Here is a 21939-nt window from a genome sequence, read left to right on the forward strand (position 1 = left end):
TAAAAATCAGAGGGATTGTTTTGGTTTTTGATTTGTGTTTTTTTTTTTTTTTTTGAAGGAAGATGCTGGATCATGATTCTCAAATGCTTTCTTTTGATACTAATTTAAATTTCAAAACACAACCTAAAATCCATGGACAGAATGATGCTATCAACCTGAATCATTTTTAGGACTAAATAAACTATGGATGGCTTCCCAAAGATAGCACATTCGATGACTCATGTCATGGTATCCACCCCGCTGGGAGTGTTTCACCTAGAACTTTAAAGGAAGTGCTTTCTAAGATGAAGAAAACAAGCACAAAAAACCCCCCCTGAGCTCATTCTGAGCCAAACAAAGCAACCTCCTCAAATGAAATAGGAAAAACCAAGCTGAAATAAAACCAAGAAAGAATATAGAGCATGTTGATCCCTTTCCCATTTTTTTTTTTCCATTGCCGCAACTATCTGATCTTAGACAAAGGATTTCCTTCAAAATCATTGCTGGGAGTTTAAGAGTCACTGCATGGAATAGGATGCCTTCTACCTTCAATTTCATTCCTTCTTGAAAGTTCCCATATTCTAGTACATTCCAGTTACTTCAGATTTTTTTAAATTAATTTTGCCTCTTTTAAAGGAACCCAGGAAAACAAAATCAGAATGTGTAAAAATGATAGAGCAGGAAGGGCAGTTCCTGTTGAAGCAGATTCCTCAGTTTATTAACATATTTACTACAGAGTAATAGCTTCATAGATTAATTTTCTAGAGAAAAGGACCAAGAGTATAAATATATTAGAATGAACCACATAAAAGTATTAATATTTAATCATTTTAACCAACAAAAACGCCATTTCATGTGGTTCAGCCTAAGACTTACCAATAATATATCAGATATCCAATTTGAAGTTAAGATGTTTCTCAATAACACACATGAACAAGGAAGTGAGATTCCATGTTCTCTAATTCAATTTGCATACAACTTTAAACTTCTGTATATAATATTTCCAAAAACCATAAACAGTTAAAACATTACCCATCACTCTTTAATTGCAATTACAAACAAGAGGACTTAAAAATAAAAATAAATTAGACATTTTTATCTAAATGTAGATCAGCATTTTTATCCAAATACATATCTCTAGCTTGCTGGTGCCTTTGTTATTGCTCTAAAACTTAATTTTAAAAATCTATCAGATCTTTCTTCTCTCTTACCTGTGGTCACGAGAAAGAATTACCACCTCCTCTGAGATATCACAGCCCACGCTACCTGCTCTATCTGGTTTTAGAATTGCCACTCCTATCTCATCCTGGAAGAGCCCCACCAGCCCATTCATTCTTTTATCCTCAACAGCACTAACTGTAGGAGGGAGAGAAATGTGGCCGAGGAAACACGGTTCCTGCCACTATGTGGTAGGAGATGGGCTCAGTGATCCAATCTGGAGTCATACTGGTACACTCAGGACACCTTGGCCAGGACACACACAACGGCACATTTCTATGGGATGGGGGAGCCTCAGCTCCACTGCGCTGTACAAGGCACCTGGACTGGAGAGTAGAGAAAACTCAAGAGACCGCTTGTGTTTGGACAACATCCTCCAGGGTCAGGAGAGGGTCTGAACCACATTCTCAGCATAATTTAACAGACACACACAGGCTCTTCCTGGCATTACAAAGACATGTTGGGTCCTGAAGTCCCCACTGAGTGAAAGTTTCGGGTCCCATTAAACGTATTCGTCCTTATAAATAGGATTTGAAATGAGCAATTACATGTGACTAAAATTGAGTAGTTGTCTTTGACTTTTCCTTCACACGTGTCCCCAAACTGTCCCCCTGACGGCACCTCGAAGCACAGACAGGACTCAGGAGAGACAGCTGAGCAAGGACAGCAGCATGGGTGTTGGGCTGCACCCCGCAGGCCAGCAAGCCTTGTGACTGCCCAGCTGCAAGACCGAAGAAAGAGCACAGAGACAGTGGCAGAGACATCAGTACTTTAATGGATGGAGGAGCTTACATGTTTGAAGAAAAAAGGGTCCTGGAGAGACACCCCACTGGGGACAGCAGATAGCAGTAGGACATGGCAGGAGTCTTCACTACCAGGGGAAGAGGGAGGTTACCAATTATAGGAGGAATTGATGTCAGGTTGGCTCATCGGTTACCAGGGAAACCAGCAGAGGGGCCCACCCCTCACTGACCCTTTGATAAAGGGGAGTGAGACATTACGGTCTAAAGATTAGGACAATTGCTAGCTGGGGCCTGGGGAAAGTACCAGGCTCTATGACTAAGAGGGAATGTCTGTCAGGGGAGTTGGTTATAGGTGAAGCAGGGACTGGTTGATCAGGGGACATGCAGAGACCAAGAGGCCAGCTATCCTGAGTGGCCTGATCATACAACGACCACCTGCCAGTGGAGAGGCAGGGTTTTCAGTGCCAGGTGACCAACTAGTCCCAGATTGAAAACTGAAAATCCTGCATCCAGGAGCCTCTCTGTCCCAGGCAATTGTGATGGTTGGCCACTGTGTAATGAGAGCTTGTTTCCCCAGTTATGACAGACCAAGCCGGGTGCCTTTCAATCTCTAGCTCTGCCAGAAGTTTCCTGTCACTCATTATTATAGCCAAGCCAGTAAACAGCCCAAGAATGCACTCAATAAATACCACAGACACACCTCCTATTACGACCACGGGATTGGAGACACAGTCTTGGGTTAGGCCCACAATAACTGAGCAAATTCCCACAAACCTTCACTTTTAGACAAAAAAGGAACAAGCCTCCCTCAGGTACTTCAGTCAGGCCTGATGGGTTGTCTCCAGTGCAGACAACTGTAAGGAGCTCCTTTAACTGTGGGATTCCCAGATGCAGGTGACTGATCTCATAAGGATGAGAAGGAAGCCTTAACCCATCACTCACGTGAAGTGGACGAAACAAGAGTCAGCAGCCAGCTCCTAGTGCTGAGCCCAAAGCTAAGTGACTTTTAAAGACAAGAAGAATCAACTCTTCAACAATGCAGTTTTTATTGCTGTAAAACTACTTCAGTTAATGATCACTTCATTTATTGATACACAAGCCAGACCATGGGTGAGATGCTGTGACAAAAGAACATGAAAACAGAAGAAGACCTCCCCCACCCCACCACACCCCAGCACTCAAGACTGCTCTTAAAATTAGTTACTTACTCTGCCCTTCCTTTCCTCAAAATCATTTCAGAGTGAGTCTAAGATCTGAAAGTAATTCCCAAGTCTCACTATCTCACTAAGATTGATCTTAATCTTTCTTTAGCCAAAAAAAAAAAAAAATTGATGAATGGGTACCCTTTTGCAGTACTAACCCTAGTACAGTGTTATTCTAAGAGACTCTATAACAATTATTATTTGTTCCATTTTCTTGTCCTAGTGAGACTGTCATGGACTAAATGTCTGTGTTCCCCAAAACACATATGTTGAAGCTCTAATCCCTAAGGTGATGGCATTTGGATGTGAGCCCTTTGGGAGGTGATTAGGGTTTACATTAGGTCATGAGGGTGGAGCCCTCGTGATGGGATTAGTGCCCTTATAAAGACACAAGATCTCTGTCCCTCTCTAGGTACAAGCACCTGAGAAAGGCTATATAAGGACAGAGCCAGAAGGCCATCTACAAATTAGGAAGAGGGTTTTCATCAGACACTAAATCTGTTTTCAGCCTCTAGAACTGTGAAAAATAAATGTTTGTTGTTGAAGCCACCCAGTCTACGATATTTTGTTAGAGTAGCCCAAAATGACTAAAACATAGACCCAGAAGATGTAGGGAAAAAACATATAATCACACAGTCCTCAAGGAAACACTTTTGATTGACATTATCAAGACTTACACTGAGATACACACTGAATGGCAAGAGAAAACAATGATTGTCACCCTGAGTCTCCTACAGCAGACTCCCATGACACTGGCAGTCTGCTCACAGAAATTAAGTGGATCAGTGCCAGTCTTCCTTGAAAAGACTTATATCATGAACACAATGTCAGTAACAGTGTATGAGGTCAAAGATGTTTGATGGCCCTCAATTAAGGGCAACTGTTGGGACATCTCTGATGGCGACATCTTGATCAGCTATTCAAAGTTTGGTCAAGGTCACAATTTCCAAGGAACTTTGCCCAGCAACATAACCAAGCACAGCATATGGGCCCTGCAGCTGAACTGCCTCATTCACACTGGACTTCTCATCTCCACGAGTCTCACCATAGCATTTGGCAAGCCCATGTCTGGATAACGAGTTCAAGAACATTCGTTCAATTATTGCTCAAGTGCTTACATAATTTTGTTTGAACCAAGTTTTCTAGGGTCTGAGAGCAACAACTGATCCAGATGGAATCACATTACAAAGCCCCTCTCAGTGAGGTAATTCTTAGATCTATAGCCTTTTTTCTGCAGAACTTGCACCTGGAATCCTTAAATGGGTGAGAATGAGTATGAATGTGATCTTCAGCCAGAGAAAGGGTTAATAACACCCAAGTGATCTGGATATAGTCTTCATCACACCACTGACTGCAGTCTACAACTCAGGTTAGCAGGAATGCCCATCTTTGTACTAAAGACATCAGTTATATTAGAAATCACACTTGTTTCCCCACATGGAAGGGGATTTTCAGTTGGAGCACTACTCATGCTAAATCAAGTTTAGGCAAGAGGCAGCCCTAAAGGACTGACTTCAGCACGCATTCCTTTTTTTGTTTTTTAACATCTTTATTGGCGTATAATTGCTTTACAATGGTGTGTTAGTTTCTGCTTTATAACAAAGTGAATCAGCTATACATATACATATATCCCCATATCCCCTCCCTCTTGGATCTCCCTCCCATCCTCCCTATCCCACCCCTCTAGGTGGTCACAAAGCACCAAGCTGATCTCCCCGATGCAGCTGCTTCCCACTAGCTATCTATTTTACATTTGGTAGTGTATATATGTGCATGCCACTCTCTCACTTTGTCCCAGCTTACCCTTCCCCCTCCCCACGTCCTCAAGTCCATTCTCTAGTAGGTCTGTGTCTTTATTCTTGTCTTGCCCCTAGGTTCTTCATGACCATTTTTTTTTTTTTTTAGATTCCATATATATGTGTTAGCATACGGCATTTGTTTTTCTCTTTCTGACTTACTTCACTCTGTATGACAGACTCTAGGTCCATCCACCTCACTACAAATAACTCAATTTCATTTCTTTTTATTGCTGAGTAATATTCAATTGCATGTATGTGCCACATCTTCTTATCCATTCATCTGTCGATGGACACTTAGGTTGCTACCATGTCCTGGCTATTGTAAATAGAGCTGCAATGAACATTGTGGTACATGATTCTTCTTGAATTACGGTTTTCTCAGGGTATATGCCCAGTAGTGGGATTTCAGCACGCATTCTTCCCTGCAGCAGTCCTATACAATCACTACCTGGCAGATGCCCCAGCTTACAAAATTCAAACAGTAGGACCAGGTTTACAATGGAAAAATTCTCCATCAAGTGGCTGATTCTACTTGTGAGACTGAAATCTCTGAACAATGAGTATTAGTGTTCATGAGAAGAATGCTTTCAACAACACAGATTCTTTTATGTAATAATCCACAGTGAGGCCAAGACACAGATTTTTATGGTGATGAATTTTTGGCCCACAAGATTGTTAGGACAATACATGCTTCTGTTCAGAAGCTTCTATTTCACTTACACCTTGATGCAAAATGAGGAACTTCAGCCCAGAAATTCCAGGGCGTATGCTGATTTATGTCTAGTGTTCAGTAACATTCCTAAACATGGCACTGGGAATGCAGTCTGTACTCAGCGTTTTATAGTGAATACTCAATTCCTATGTTCACCAATAATTCCTGCATGTGTTTCTCCACTTTTTTTCCTCATCCTCACCAGAGAAGAGACTGTATTGGGTAGTGATTTGTTTTATCTAAGGCAAGTAATTTCAGATTTTTCAAGCTAAAGGGAACCTGAGATTATCTATTCCAACCCCTAACTTGGAGGAAGAGGACACCGATGGGCAGAGAATTGAAAGCAAATAAGCTTCAAATAAAACACTCCTTCGTAACCACTTTCTCTCATTTCCTCCAGCAAGCATGTCCTCAAAGAGACTAAAATGCCCCTGACACTGGACTGCAAACCTCTGGCATATCAAGAGAAAAAATATCCATCTCCTTCCCCAGTGAAAAACCTGGGAAAACCTGCTGTATTAGTTTTCTGTTGCTCCCATAACAAAACCCACAAACACAGTGGCTTGAAAGAACACAAATTCATTATCTTAAAGTTCTGTGGGTCAGAAGTACAACACAGGTCTCACTGGCTAAAATCAAGGTGTCTGCAGGGCTGTACTCCTTTCTGGAGGGTCTGGGCGAAAAGCTGTTTCCTTGCCATTCCCAGGTTGTTGGGGCCACTTACATTCCTTGGCTCATGGCTTCCCTCCTCCATCTTCAAAGCCAGTAATGTGAGTCAAGTCCCAGTTCCTTTCATGCTTTGGATTCCTCATACCATTTCCTCTAATATCCAAGAGCGCGTGCTCTCTCTCTCTCTTTCTCCCTCTCTCTCTCTGACAATAGTTAAGCTTCTCTACTTTTAAGAACTCATAAGATTACCCTGGACCCACCCAAATTATCCAAGGTAATCTAGCTACCTCAAGGGCCATTCTCTTAATTATATGTGCAACCTCCATTTTGCCACGGAGGTAATATTTACAAGTTCAAGAAATTAGGACTTGCACATCTTTGGGGAGCCATTCTGCCTACAGTACCTGCCCATTCTTCTGACCCTCACCTCATTAAATGGCCCCAAAACATCTGGTGACCAGGTCAGAAATCTAGGAGACATGCCTGGATTAATCTCATGCATTTACATTCCATGTCCAGTTAAGAACTAAATCCCATCGACTCCAAGTCCTAACTCTGTCAATACTGCCCCCTGCTTCTTACACTCTCAGCTACATCCAAGGCTGAGGCCTCCCCAGAATTCTTCGCTTCTCTTCCTTCTTCTGGCACCAGCCTCAACTTTTTTTTTTTTTTCCAGTTCTTCAGTGTCCTTCTGAGACCGTGTGCTTCAGGCAAGGTGTCTCCAGCCCCAGTTCCAGGGGTTGGGACTAGATTGGTCTCAGCAAGTCATGGTGGCCTCATGTCCTCTGCCAGTCATTTTTCAACATGAGGGGAACACAGAGTCCTAATGAATTCATTGAGCCACTGAATTAACCAACACAGGAGTCACTTGAGATTTCCTGTTAGGTCACCTAAGTCAAATTGAGTTGAGTGTTTCTATTGCTTGATGCTAAAAACATCCTGAATGGTACATTGCTGATTAAAATAACTGCAAAATTTTGCTCACTGTTCTACTTATTCCTGGCCTCCCGTGGCCTCCAGCCTCTGTGCTTCACCCTATACATCATCTACTTGGAAGAAAAATAACTTTTTTTAAAAAAAATTAGTTTTATTGGAGTATAGTTGATTTACAATGTTGTGTTAGTTTCAGGTGTAAATCAAAGTGATTCAGTTATACATATATATATTCATTCTTTTTTAGATTCTTTTCTCTTATAGGTTATTACAGAATATTGAGTACAGTTCCCTGTGCTATACAGTAGGTTCTTGTTGGTTGTCTATCTTGTATATGGTAGTGTGTGTATGTTCATCCCAAGCTCTGATCTAATTTTTAAAAAAAATGATACAAATGAATTTATTTACAAAACAGAAACAGACTTACAGATATCAAAAACAAACTTATGGTTACCAAACGGGAAAGGTAGGAGGGAGGGATAAATCAAAAGCAGAATACCTTTCAAAGCCACAAATCTTATCAGGTGTCCCTCTATTCAAAATGCTTTTGTGATGTCCCATTATCTATAACTGGTTCTCCAAGATCTGTGCTTATAACCCTCTAAAGAATCTAGAAAAACTATGCAACCAAAAGTCAATTTTAAGTTGATATCTTAATTTTTGTCATCATACATTCAAAAATGTGGTTAAAGATGTAAAGTTCTGGCATGTTGTAAATGTTGACATTTTAAGTAAAACTATTATATCACTCAAATAAATCCACAAGAATCTAAACAGCATAGTGATTTGGTACCCATGATCATTCATTTAAAAAGAACTAAGCTCTTCTTTTACATGTATGTTTTATCATGTTCTTCTCATATTTCCATTCTACTTCCCCTGCAAAATTTTATCTTACTGAATATATTTTGATGATTCAAAGTATTTTATTGATTGACCTATCATATACATCCCTACACACACCAAAAATAGGCATGTAATTTAGAATTTTAAGTATTAATTTACTTTGAATTTAGCCCCTAAGGGTGAAATAATTTCTTCTGAGTTATACAACAACAGGTACATGTAAACAACTGAAGAAAACACACAAATATGGTCAATAGTTATTAAATATAAAAAAGTAAAACTTTATTTTAAATGTACCTCCTGATAAGATGGATAGGGCTTTAAAAAATTAACCCAGGCATCTATAGGTGAATATTCCTTATGCTAAAGTAATAATGGTTTAGCATAAATTTTATGTTAATTTTTCATATTTCTATGCATAATTGCTGATGAATCCTTTTGGCCTAAAACAGGAGATGAGTAAGAGTTTCACCGTAGCCACATCACTCAAATCTCTGAACTCCTTTTGAGTTTGAGGCCATCAAAGACAGTGATGCATCACCAACATTATTTTTAATTACCTCTCAACTGATGACCCAATTACACCTTCAATTTTGTTAGAAGCAAAGTGCCCTTTTGTTTAGGCCTTGGAATGTTTTCACATCAGAGGACAATGTACCATATTAAGATTCTGGAAAGATGAGAGGAATGCCTCGTTTCTGTAAAAAGGTAGAAGGGAGAGCAGATGCATTCTCAGGCAGATCAATTTTAGGAAAGAGTGCACATAAAAGTTGAAAACCTGGACAGCTACTCCCTTAAGAGTCTCCGAGCCCTTGCATGTACCCCATTAGAATGTCTTCACTGATGCTCAAAGGTATGTCTAAAGGCATTTTGAAAATGGCTGACCTGTAGGATAAAATCAAAATGTCTTTGCATAAAACACAATGCCTTTCCTGATCTGATGCAGGCTCGGTGTCTCATTTCCCACCCTTATCCCTCTACCCACCATTCCCTATACCAGCCTGAGAAAGCTGAATTATGTATACTGGTTGTAAATTCGCTTTCAAGAGGAACATGTCAAAAGGACTTCCTTCCTTTACTATGATTTGACCCCTAGCCTGCTGCTATTTTTAGACACAAGAGGTGAGTCACTAGTATTTATACCAGCATCTTGCCCCTGGCTCAGTCTAGTTGTGGGGACTCTGCTTGCTGTATGAATAAATTAACAGTAGCAGTTTAAATAGTCCCCATACCTTTAGGATAAAATTCTGTATAATAAACCACCCAACCATATATTCCCACACCCTAGGAACACCATTCAACAGTTCCAGCACTTCACATATATATCCAACTATATATATATATATATATATATATATATATATATATATATATATATATATAAAATTTCATATATATAGTCAACAATTCCAGCATTTCACATATATAAATGTGGTTCTTTTTATTACTCTGCTCTCCTGTCCCTCTACTAACTGCTCTCGCTGAAGCTTTCCCTAATTTTCCCTTCCCCATCCCAGGTATAAAATTAGTCCCTCTCTTCCCTGACCACACGTCGCTTTTACTTCTATTGGATATTTTTCACATTCTGCTTGGTGCCATGATGGTGATGTGTGTAAGTCTGGTCTCCATGGCAGCCACATCCATTGGGTTCTATCCTCATGTGATCCCTGGGTCCTGACCACCTCTCCTTGAAAATCTGTCTCCTCATGGCCAGTCCATTCCTCTCACTCCGTATGTGATCTTTCTTCCTCAACTTCCTTCACTTGCTCCCCAACTCTGCCCACTGCTTATCTCAGAGGCTCTTACACTCTTCATGGTGCAATAGCAGAGGTCTCAGGCTAGACCAAAGTGAGCTAACACCAAATTCATATGACAGGTACATTTTCCCAAGTTGGAAGGGGAAAAAAAGTAATAACAATTTCCTCATGTTAGGGTTTTTTATCATTTTTCTTAAAAGTTTGCCACTTAACTGTGAGTAATGATCAGCAGGTGACAAAAGTAAACAAATATTAAGGGAAAGCACAGAAAATCAATCACATATAAGTAATTTAAGAGTTTTGTGTATATGCTCATGGGTTAGAATTTTATATTATGCATAAAACAAGATCTAGTATTTTATTAGCAAAATTGGTGCTGTGCTTCTTCATGACATAATGAAACACATCCACATTTCTACGTGCATGTGTATGTATACACTTGTAATGTAAATTACACATATTAGTTATCAATATAAAATTAAGTTCCTTTCTATTTGTCTGACACCGCAACATGTAAAAGTAGCCCAGTGGAACTCACAGGCACTGCTGGTGTGAATGCAAAACTGCCCAAACATTTTGGAAACCAACTTGGCAATTTCTCATGCAACTGATTATGCACATGGCCCAGCCATTCCAGCCTTATTTACTCAAGAAAAATAAAAACATGTCCACACAAAGACTTCTACACAAAAGTTCATAGTAACTTTAATAGCCCAAAACTGGAAAAATATACAAAACTGGAAAAATATACATGTCCATCAATAGGTGAACAAACTGTGATACATCCACACAATTGCCCAGCAATTTAAAAACTACTTATAAAACATAACAACATGGAAGAATCTCAAAAACTTTATGCTAAAAGAAAAAAGCTAGGCAGAAAGAGCACATGATTCCTTTTGTAAGAAATCCTAGAAAAAGCAAAAAGAATCTAGAGAGAGAGAAAACAGTGGTTGCCTGAGGCCTAGGGGTTGGGAAGGCATAGACTGCAAAAGGGCTGAAACAAACTTTTTTGGAGTAGCAGAAAGGTTCCATATCATGATTGTGGCAATGGTGACACTGGCTGGACACATCTGTCAACACTCACTGAAATGAGTAATGGACACTAAGAATGATGCATATTTTTGCACATAAATTATAGTTCAATAAAGTTAATGTTTTTCATTTGGCCCAGTGGCCTTTCCACCAAATTTGGAGGCAATGTTAAGGATGATCTGACTTACCATGAATGCAGGCTTACGTGATAGATATGAAATTTAATTTGAATGATTTTGTAGGGGGCAGATGGGGGAAAGGGGTAGAATTTTTTTCTTTCATATGGAGTAAGTCGGTGATTTGCTTTAAAGATTTCAGTGAGTTGAAACAGTAACACTTACTGAAACTGCCATAACTTTGTAGGTGGAAAGCAGGCCTATCTGAGATGGGAATGAGTTAGTGAGTTTCAGGAATGAGATTTGTGTTCAGTTTGGTACAACTTGAGCTTTAAGCCCTGTGGGGTAGACTCTTCAACTAAGAACTATTTCTTCCTGGTGCCAAACCCCAGATTACTATTTCTGAGTTGAAATAAGTTGACTTTGGACAGCTTATTGGAATTGAAAATATTCAGAGAATATAGTTTATTAGAAGTGACATCCCTGGAGGCTGGGGCTAGTGAATGCAGAAACTGATTCAGAGAATAAGACCAAGAAGAGTGAACCCCTGGTGTGACAATAAAATATACCAGTGGTTCTTGACCTTGACTGTGCATCAGAATCTCCTGAGAGCTTGTTAGAACATAGATTTCTGTGCCCCACCTTCAGAGCTTCTGATCCAGTAGGTCTGGAGTGGGGCCTGGTAGCTGGCATTTCTAGCAAGTTCTCGGTGATGCTGATGCTGCTGGTCTGGGGACCACACTTGGAGAACCACTGCTGTATACTCTGGTCTTCTGGAACCTTATATAGTTCTAAAACAGCCTTACCCATGAATTAAGTAAAAAGAAGTCTAATTTATTTCACTAGCTACACTTTCAGCACTAAAAATAATGAGAAAGGTCAAAAGAAAAAAGTTCATAGTTCTTGGAATAGATGGACAAATTGTTCCTGCTTCAGGTACCTTCCTGTATGGATGAGTTTTTCTCAATTTTTAGGTTACTAAGTAGCTTCTGTATTTCTGACATTAATTTTGCCACTCTCTTCTCAGTAAAAGTGGATATTATACTATGTTCTTGCTGATAAATGACAATGTCAAAGGTACAAAATGTACATCATTTTCCATTGTCAGATGAAAAAGACAGAGATAAGAGAATTGTGAGGGCAGGATTATAGGGTGAAGAGAAGAAATTACATGAAAAGATGGAGAAATGGGGAAGATACACATCACAATATAATCAGAAATTTCCCAGAGGAAAAGAACCAGGGTTGGAGAGATTAATAATCAAGGGACCAAGGAGGGAAGAAATGGCTTAATGAGTGGGAAGTTTACTCTAGAGATGAAAAGAAAATCACAATGGAAAAAGGACTTGAAATATAAAATAATGTTGGGTAACATAAAAACAAAACAAAAACAGAAGAAAGCCAAGAGAGAGGAAGAGCTGTTTATTTAAATTATTTACATATAACATTTAGAAAACAAGATATACCAATATACAATGATTACTGAAGAGAGGAGGGAAAGTATCAATTTTTAAAATATCCCCATCTTATTCATTAGGTAAATATCCAGCTCCAGGTTAATGGAAATCAATTGTAGTTGTTCAGTACTTTAGCGCTCATAGCCCGAAGTGGTCAGATATGTCGCTGGGGGGCGTGGGTGGATTTGGGGTGTGGTGAGCAGAATGGTGCCACCCCTCCACGCCATGGAAGATGTCCACATCCTAAACCCTGGAACCTGTGAATATGTTATCTTACATGGCAAAACGGACTTTGCAGACATGATTAAATTAAAGATCTTGTGATGGAAAGATGGGTGGGCCCCCATGAGAATCACAAGGGTTCTTATAAAATAGAAGAGGGAGGCAAGGGGATCAAAGAAGGAGATATGACAATAGAACTAGAAATCAGAGTGATGCAGCCATGAGCTACAAAATGTGTGTGACCTCCAGAAACCAGACAAGACAAAGAACAGATTCTCTCCTACAGTCTTCAGAAAAAGCACAGCGCTGCAGACCTATTTTAGACTTCCGACCTCCAGAACTATGAGATGATAAACTTGTGTTGTTTTAAGCCACAAAGTTTGTGGCAATTTGTTATAGCAGTAACAGGAAACTAATACAGGGTTCTTGGGGACACTGACTTGAATTGGAGAGCTCGTGCCTCCTCTAATGCAGAGAACATGAGTCTGGGTTTTGCCAGATCTCCCAATCTGTTAGGAGATGCAGAAAATCTGTTTGCATAAAGTTAGCAACTAGTAATACTGTGCAGGATCATGTATGGCCACAACATTGACTGTTGATCCTTATTTTCTTTATTGAATACGCCCCCTCATGTGATGCAGCTAGACTAAAAACAGGATGGATAAACTGATGGAACAGACTTTTCAGGCTCCGTGCTCCACTCCAGACCATCGCCCACATCAAAGTTTTCTGGGGCAAAGAGCTCAGCTCACAAAACTCCTATACTTCTGGCCAGAATGCACTGAAGGCAACATGTGGTCCATCTTCTGCCCCCAAGTCATTTGGAAGCTGAACTTCAGACTGTTAGATTTTCCTTATATTCTAGACAACCACTGGGGCCAAATTGTTTTATAGAGTCATTCTGGAAAACAAAATTATTTTAGAAAAACATTTTGTTCTCTGTAGATGAAAGGAATTATTAAAGCGCTAAATGTTAAGACTAACAGTGAAACATGGTCAGATACATGAGAATAACTTTTAAAAGTGAAGGGAAAAGAAACATAATGCTTCAAATTATTTTGCCTAAAAGTAATCCTTCTGTTAATTCTATTCTTAGGGCAAGTTGCTAGAAGAGGGGAGAAATGAAGTTAATCACGTGTTCAGAGACAAGTGGCCTCTCTTAATATTCAGGCAATCAGCCAACAGAATTTACCGAGTGAAGGCTCTCCAAAGCACTAAGCAAGAAAAAAATAGGATCTGCAAAAGAAGTGTAAGACAGTGTTCTCACACAGAAGAATTCTCACGGAAGAATCCTGTGAGATCCCTGGGAAGATGAGGCTAATACATAAAATAATTAGAGAGTAATTAACAGTCTTTTTCTACACTGAAGATGATGCCAAAAGGTTGATAAGTCAATGCAATAGGTACTCAAGCAAGGAAGACATGGTTGGAGATCTGACTTGCCGCAGGCAGGAAAGCTTCAGGATGGTTGGCTTTTATGCTGACCCTTCAAGGCTAGGCAGGATGTATGCAGGAACAGGGTAAGATATGCCACTCGACAGAAACTGGCTTGGTGACTTCTGTCCTAGAATCTTAAGGTTTTAATTGAAGCTGAAAATATAATAAAACCTGAATAAATGGTGGCCCTTTATTATAAGATGAACTTGAAACAAATGCAAATGCTGTGCAAGATACAGGAGAAGATAATTGCTATTTCTTTCTATTCCACTGGGGCTTGACATTGTAAGAGGAGGAAATAGTGACCATTTCCCCCAATTCTCTACTTTGTTACATGATTATACAAATAAATGCAGGTATATGCCTCTAGTGTCCCAATTACATAAGGTAAAATATTTAAATAAGAAGTCTGATACTGTTGTAACTGAGTAGAAAGTTGCTTATATTTATAATCTGAATTTGTTTTTTTCTTAAAACATGGTTCTCCAAGTTAGTTTATCAGAAGTGACTTCAGCAAGTGTTTGCAAATATTATTCTGTCCTTTTACCTCAGAGAAAAGCAACTTTAAATAGCTTGGAAAACAAGAACAGAGTAAATATGCATGTAGGGATTTTCTTTTTTTTTTCAGCCTTTCTACCTTTTTAGGTAGCTAACTATATGTTAGCCCTAACAAGATAGAGCCAGTCTCTGGTTTGAAATTTTGAATAGATAACTGTTGAATTACTTGATCAGTTTGGTTTTAAGGATCACACACTGTGCTTTTAAAAACTGCTGGGCTATTTTCTTGCATTCCTTTATGAGAGAGAAAACGTAAACTTTCTATCAAATGATGTACTTTAAAAATCACTATAAGTTTCTACATAGTATTCTGGAGAAAGACTGTAAAAGAAGCTTCTGAGCACCTACCATATAGTACCTCTAACTCTGAGTTAGACTCTACAGATTTTTCTCACTGAAAATAGCTGAATAAAACCATTGCTTATAATTCAGGATTTCCTGAAAAAGCAAAATCCATCTATATGTAAGTAACAGTTGAAGGAGCTGGGTGGGTTTTCAGAAGATGAGCCTCATGTTCTATTAAAGTGTTAAAGTGACTAGCGAAAATGAGCAAATCAAAAATGTGAGTTTTCTGGCACTTTCAAAGCATTCAAATTAAGTACTTTATAGCCCCCGAACAACTTTATGAACTTGTTCATTTTGACCATACTCTTCCTGCTATGCTACTTTCTTGCTAGATATTTAAAAACTGCTTCTTTGTGACCAAAGACATTGCTGGACATTTTTACTTTCTGGCTACAGGTCATTCTGAGAGCCTGGAGTTTCAAGCTAGTTGCTGTCTGGTTAGTGAAGGTTTTACACAGCTCTGTGAATCCTTATCGGGGCGGATCGGAATCAATTACTTGAGGGCAAAGTTGACACAAACTGCTGCATGCAAACATGGAATGTCTCAGGAATTAAGATCATCACAGGGAACAGAGCTTTCTGTTCCTAGAGAAGCAGTGTGAACCAACATACGTTTCAGGCTCAGTCATGAAGTGAAGGCATCCTCGAATAAAATTTTCACAGGAAACAGCTGGCCTGAAAAAGGATTTTCTTGTCTCTGTGTACAGAGAAACCAGGTGCATGGGCCCCAAGAACCTCTTAAAACACGGTCACCCCCAGGTCTCTGCATCTCTATTGATATAAGAATCAACCAATTCATTGGCAAGTAATCTGCGCCAAGGAAAAAACAGGTATTCTAAGTGACTGTTGTTAAAACTTTGATTTGTCAGGAATAAGAACACCATGAGTTAGTACAAACCAAATACTAACTTGTTAGAAAGTGTTGTACAATATGTATTGCTAAGTATGAAAGTAACCTGCATGAAATAAAATTGATCAAAGTTTAGTTTCAAGAAATAAACTAATCACAAATCACCTATTTGTGATCAATGAGTCCTCATTTGGGAAGATTCACAAAAGAACATAAGAGCCGAAAAGGGGCATGAGGAAACTTTCTCAGGTGATGGTAATGTTCTGTATCCTGCCAGGGATTTACACAGGGGCATCCATCTGTCGAAGCTCAACTTACGTACAATGTGTGCATTTCATTGTATGCAAATTTCATATGAAACACTGTCAGTAAGTACTGAACTCTAGTTAATAATAAGAATGCTGCAATATGCAAACTGATGCCCGGGGCTTATTTTTAAGTGCATCAAAAATAAGATGGTGAGGGCTTCCCTGGTGGCGCAGTGGTTGAGAGTCTGCCTGCCGATGCAGGGGACACGTGTTCGTGCCCCGGTCCAGGAGGATCCCGCATGCCGCGGGGCGGCTGGGCCCGTGAACCATGGCCGCTGGGCCTGCGCATCCGGAGCCTGTGCTCCGGAATGGGAGAGGCCGCAGCGGTGGGAGGCCCGTGTACCACAAAAAAATAAAAAATAAAAAAAATAAGATGGTAAGAGACCGACAAAGGGACAGGTAGATAGACATGATGAAATAAAATGTTAATGATGGAATCTAGGTGGTAGATATACAGCTGTTCACTATAAAACTTTCAAATTACCATATGTGTGAAATTTTCATTAAAAAGGGTTGGAGAAGAAAATATAATGGGAATAAAATTACTGAAGCATTTGGAGTATCACACCACTTGCCCCACTGCCTACTTCTTCCCTACAAGAATTCACAGGGTATCCAGTATCCTGACCGAATACTGATGTTGAAAACTCAAAGCACAAATTTAACAAGCTGAGACAAGGAAGGTTTTTTTTTTTAAAAAATCAACTGCCCAAGACTGGTTGATTACATTGGAAAATTGCGTGTTACGTGGAAGGGAGAGAAGTAGCTCCCCACAGACAACGTTTCTATATTTAAATTCACACTGAGCTGTAGTGGGGCACCTGCAAGCCAGGTTGGGCAGAGGATGCTGTTAGAAGACTCAGGAGCAAGATGCACAGAAGGCTCCTGACGGTTAGAGGGAGGGAGCGGATAGTTGTGGCAACTCGAGCGAGACTGTCCTGAGAGGCAAGGGGCAGGGCTGCCAACGGTAACGAGTCCCGGAAAGGACATCTGTGGAGGCTCATCAGAGGTTACGATACTGCACATTCCTTCCCCGGAAAACAGAGGGTGACACATCACCTGTTACATCACCTGTGAAGGGCCGGTGTCTAAGGCTAGTCAGTTCACCTCAATCACATTCTCTGTCATTTGCTTCACAAACTCATTGCTTGGCGTCGACTAGACAGTGTTCATTAAGTTCAAAATAATCGTCTGGGAGGTGTTTGGTAGTCAAAGAGTGGTCCCTGAACCTGCAGCATCGGCAGCCCCTGGGAGTTTATTAGAAATGCAGAGTCTAAGGCCTCATCCCACACCTGCTGTATTAGAATTTGCTGTTTAACCAAATCACAGATGATTCATACACACATTCAAGTGCGAAAAGCAGTGGCATGATCTTATGATGAGCCTGTAGGTCCAGCTTCGGGGACCTAGGTCTTACCAGTAGCAGCTTTAACTTCAGACACAGAGGACAAGTGTAGGTACACAGGTGAGTCATATGAAGCCTTGTTGGCCCCTTGTCTCCTGTAAGCACCTTCCCCTGACGACTGCTTCCTCCCTGCAATGCTGCAACCTCGCCCCCAACTGGGAAAGGGAGCTGCCTGGACCCCTGACACCCTGGAGGGTCCATCACAATAAACACATTGGAACCTGCTGCGAGCACCTTTGAAAGTTTCATATTTTCCAACGGGTCTAGAAATATTCCATATATCTTTGGAGAGGGGATCACTTCACATGTAATTGCTCTTTAATGTAAAAAGGGTATAAAATGTTCTCTCCAACAGGTAACTATCAGAGGAGTTCTCAGGCTACCACCTCTCTTTCGGCTGTAAGACAGCTGGGAAAATTCTTCATCCCCCTTAAAAACAGCCATGGAATGTGGAACGCTGCATTTTATTCATGTATCACATATACATCTGTCTAGAATAAGTGTATTTTAATGACCATGTTTTGTTTATTTCAGCCATTGTAATAGAAACTGTTTCATGCTCAAATATCTGTGGCTAGTCATGGTTCACACAAAACTAAAGGTTTTACATTTTCTTTTATAATAACATGTCTTGAAAGATACTAAGATGTTCCTAACAAAACAAAGTACACAAATATGAAAGATTTTTCTAAATTATCTGAAGCCAATTACTCCGTACTCACTGCAAGTTTCATACTTCACCATCATTTCTTTGTCTATAAATATATGCAACTATGTGAAAAATGGTTTTTAAAAATATGATTACCAAAAACCAATTTTCTAAGTTATTGATTCCCACTTTTATTTCAGGAAGGAATTTTACATATTGTCCAATCAACTTTCCAAGACAATGAATAAGTACATTTCCAAGACAATAAGTACAAAGCATATTTTCATTCTCACTTCTTATTTAGGAAGGGAATTTTTAAAATAATCATTTTGCCTATCTTAATATAGTTTTTTAAAAAATGGCAATCAAAATATAAGACATTGAAATCTGTCCCACACTTTCATTACTAATTACGAAAACAAAAGTAATATAGTTTTTTTAATAATTCATGCATAATGGAAAAATGTTTAACACTGTGCTATATTGCATCATATTTAGGTATTCACAGAAAACATTTTCAAGAGACAGGTTGATTTTTTTGTTGTTAGACTTAATTATTTCGAGTAGTTTTACATTCAAAGCAAAACTAGGCAGAAGGTACAGAGATTTCTCATATACCCCTATATAGGTGGTTAATTTTTAAATATGCAAAATGCTAAATGATAGACACACAAAAATCCTACCAGCCAATCAAATCATACAGACAAATGCCTTATTGAAAACTCTATTTGCGTTCCAGTCAAGTTTAGGAAAATTTTATAAAAAGAGACATCGAAATAAATCTGTATCTAATTAATGCCAGAATTACAAAACGGTAGTGTCTAATGTGCTTTGTTATCTTATTTTGTCTTAGGTTTCTCTCTTATTATAAAATCTAAAGAAAAAAATCAGTAATGAATAAATAAAATAATCTTCATGAAAAGTCTGAATGGTCTAAGAAGTTTAAAAACAAACAAGTATTTTCTTTTTAAGTATTTTCTTTTCTGCCACTTCATAAACCGGTACCTGCTTACCTTCAGGGACCACAAAAATAAAACAGCCCTACTACAAGTTATAAAAAAAAAACATAAAATTATCAAAATGACCTCCCTCAGTAAACCTTAACTTCTGTTCATAAGGCCAGTTTTCAGTATGTTCTCTTACCTGAAAAGCAGTAAGTAGGCTTTAAACTTCACCCAGTCAGAAACAGGCTCTTGAGAGCTTGCCTGGTGCAGGCTGAGAACTGCAGGGCAATCACAGGTCTGGGATAAGCTCTCTCTTTCCAGAAGGGGAGGAGGGGGCAAGAGACTCAGGATGAATAAGCCCCAGGCAGCCCGCACTTGTAAGGATACTGATCCTCCCTGCAGAGTCCCACCCCCGGCCACAAAGTAAGAGTCTGGGCAAACAGTGCCCACAGCCACAACAAAATATCCAGACACAGTGGCCGAGAAAGACTCTTTTCACTATTCCAAGCACAACGACAAATATAGCAAATGCTTTTGACTGGCATCTTGCCAAATAACTGCCCGGGAATGAGTAAGAGGCCTCACACCCAGCAAGAAGTGTCACTTGATCAGAGGCTGGGGTTTCTCAACAGGAAAAGGAAAATTTGAAACCTACACCTGAACTCGTCCTTAAATCTTTGGTTCTTCTGTAATGAAGGCTATGAAAATTCAAGCTATAAACCTAAAGGAAGGCCCAAATGATTATCCACATTCAGGAACTGTACTAACTTGTGAGCTGCTGAGAATCTTTGTTTCAACTTCCCCATCTGGCTGCCACCTTTTGCCTATTTTCCTCCTCTGTAACACCTTCAGTGTCCAAGAAAAAAAGAAAACTTTTTACGTTTTTAAGTTACAACTAATGCTGATCTAAAGAAAAATAAATAAGAACTAATATCTAAAGTGAGATCTGGAGATTATATCCTTTGCAAAGATAGTAAAATGTGGAGACTTTGGCCCTAGAAATAAATCTCAAGAGTATTTTAGGGGCTTCCCTGGTGGTTCAGTGGTTGAGAGTCCGTCTGCCTATGCAGGGGACACGGGTTCGTGCCCCGGTCCGGGAAGATCCCACATGCCGCGGAGCGGCTGCGCCCGTGAGCCATGGCCGCTGGGCCTGCGCGTCCGGAGCCTATGCTCCGCAGCGGGAGAGGCCACAGTAGTGAGAGGCCCACGTACCGCAAAAAAAAAAAAAAAAAAAAGAGTATTTTAATTCTACATCAAATTAAGGTACTAACACACACACACACACGCACACACACACACACACACACACACACATACATGTCTCCTGATTTATCCGCCCGCAAGTGCTAGCATGGCTAAAAATAAAACAAAATAAAATGAAAATCAGCTTTTTCCCAAATGTGCCAGAGAATGTAAAATGTTTTACAAAACAAGGTTCCAAGAGTAAAGATTCAGGGTGGTCAACCTAACTTAATGTCAACAGACTCCTACACGGCAGAATTTGTTTTTAATACACTCATGTTCATCATCCATATATTAAAAGAAATATTTTATGCATTTTCCCCCAATTATTTAACCATGGGACCCTTTATTTGAGGGGCATCCAGAGGGAATTGTATTTTGTGAGACAGATTTGGGAAGTGCTAATAACTTTAGATTACACTTGCCAATTCTTAAGCAACACACCTGACATTATGATGAGTTTTCAAAGCACTTAGAAAAGCCATTAAATATTAGGCTTCCTGTCTACCTCCAAATTATACTAACCTCTATGAAATTCCAGTGTGATCAATTTCTAGATTATGCATTATTAAATGGTAAATGTGTTTTCCAAAGAGAAACATGAGGAACAGAAGCAGACTATCCGTGTATTTAATGGGCATCTCCTTCATTCCTTTCATATACTAGAAAACGAGCGACAGCACGGTATCAGCCCTCAAGCAGTCCGACACTTTGTTGGAGCCCCTGCAGCTGCTCTTGTGGTCAAGCGGCTGTACCAGGTCACCCATTTGCCCTCCAAAGTTGAACGTCAGATCTCAGGGATGAACATTCAGCCAGTGTATCCTACAGAGTGGGCACCCCAGCCAAAATACCGATGCCAAGGCAGGAGTAACCACCACCCAAACGCCATACCAACCGCACCCATATGTGCACATTTCAACCACTTTACACGTGATTCAAGAGGAAGAAACTGAGCTGTGTGCCCCCAGCAAAGCACGTGTAAAACCTGACTGCCTCTCCCCCTCAACGCCTCCCCTCCCCCTCAATGCCTCCCCTCCCCCTCAACGCCTCCCCTCCCCTCAAATCCCAGAGCCCTGCGCGCCCAGCAATCCCTGGACATCCATTCTGCCGTTCTCATTTAGGTGAAAAAGCAGGTTTTCAGGATAGACTGGCAGTTCACAGCTGCTCCACTGAGATAATTGTCACAATGACCCCTCATTCATCCGCCCTGACTACTCCAGAACAAACCACGGCACACAAGTTATTTTTCCAAATCATGTCCCTTTAAAGACAGACTTCTTTCTAAAATGAGGTATAGTCCCCTAATGCTTGTAATAATAAGATATTTAACATAATTGAAAAACTATGTCTTTTGTTCATAAATACAGATTCTACTGAATAAAGGCAATTATAAGTATAATACTCTCCTGAAGAGACCACTATAATAGGTTGAGAAAAATATTTTACTTAGGAAGTGATCCAGAAGACATGGGATGGTATTTCTACAACTGTAAAATAGCAATTAAATTGCTTA

The 21939-nt window shown here is 39.8% G+C and overlaps 1 protein-coding gene across 6 annotated transcripts in view; it reads right to left on the bottom strand.

The window, feature by feature from the left end:
• Positions 1-21939, bottom strand: part of PLCB4 (phospholipase C beta 4) — a 420918-nt gene that overhangs the window by 298976 nt on the left and 100003 nt on the right. The window contains exon 1 of one of the 6 annotated variants that reach the window (XM_067707496.1): positions 19384-20197. The exons of the other annotated variants lie outside the window; for them this stretch is intronic. The gene's annotated coding sequence lies outside the window, so the exon portion shown is untranslated. Of the gene's footprint in view, positions 1-19383; positions 20198-21939 lie in introns of those variants that run through there. 6 annotated transcript variants of the gene reach the window in all.

This window comes from Pseudorca crassidens, chromosome 15 (genome assembly GCF_039906515.1).
Source record: "Pseudorca crassidens isolate mPseCra1 chromosome 15, mPseCra1.hap1, whole genome shotgun sequence".
Classification (NCBI taxonomy): domain Eukaryota; kingdom Metazoa; phylum Chordata; class Mammalia; order Artiodactyla; family Delphinidae; genus Pseudorca; species Pseudorca crassidens.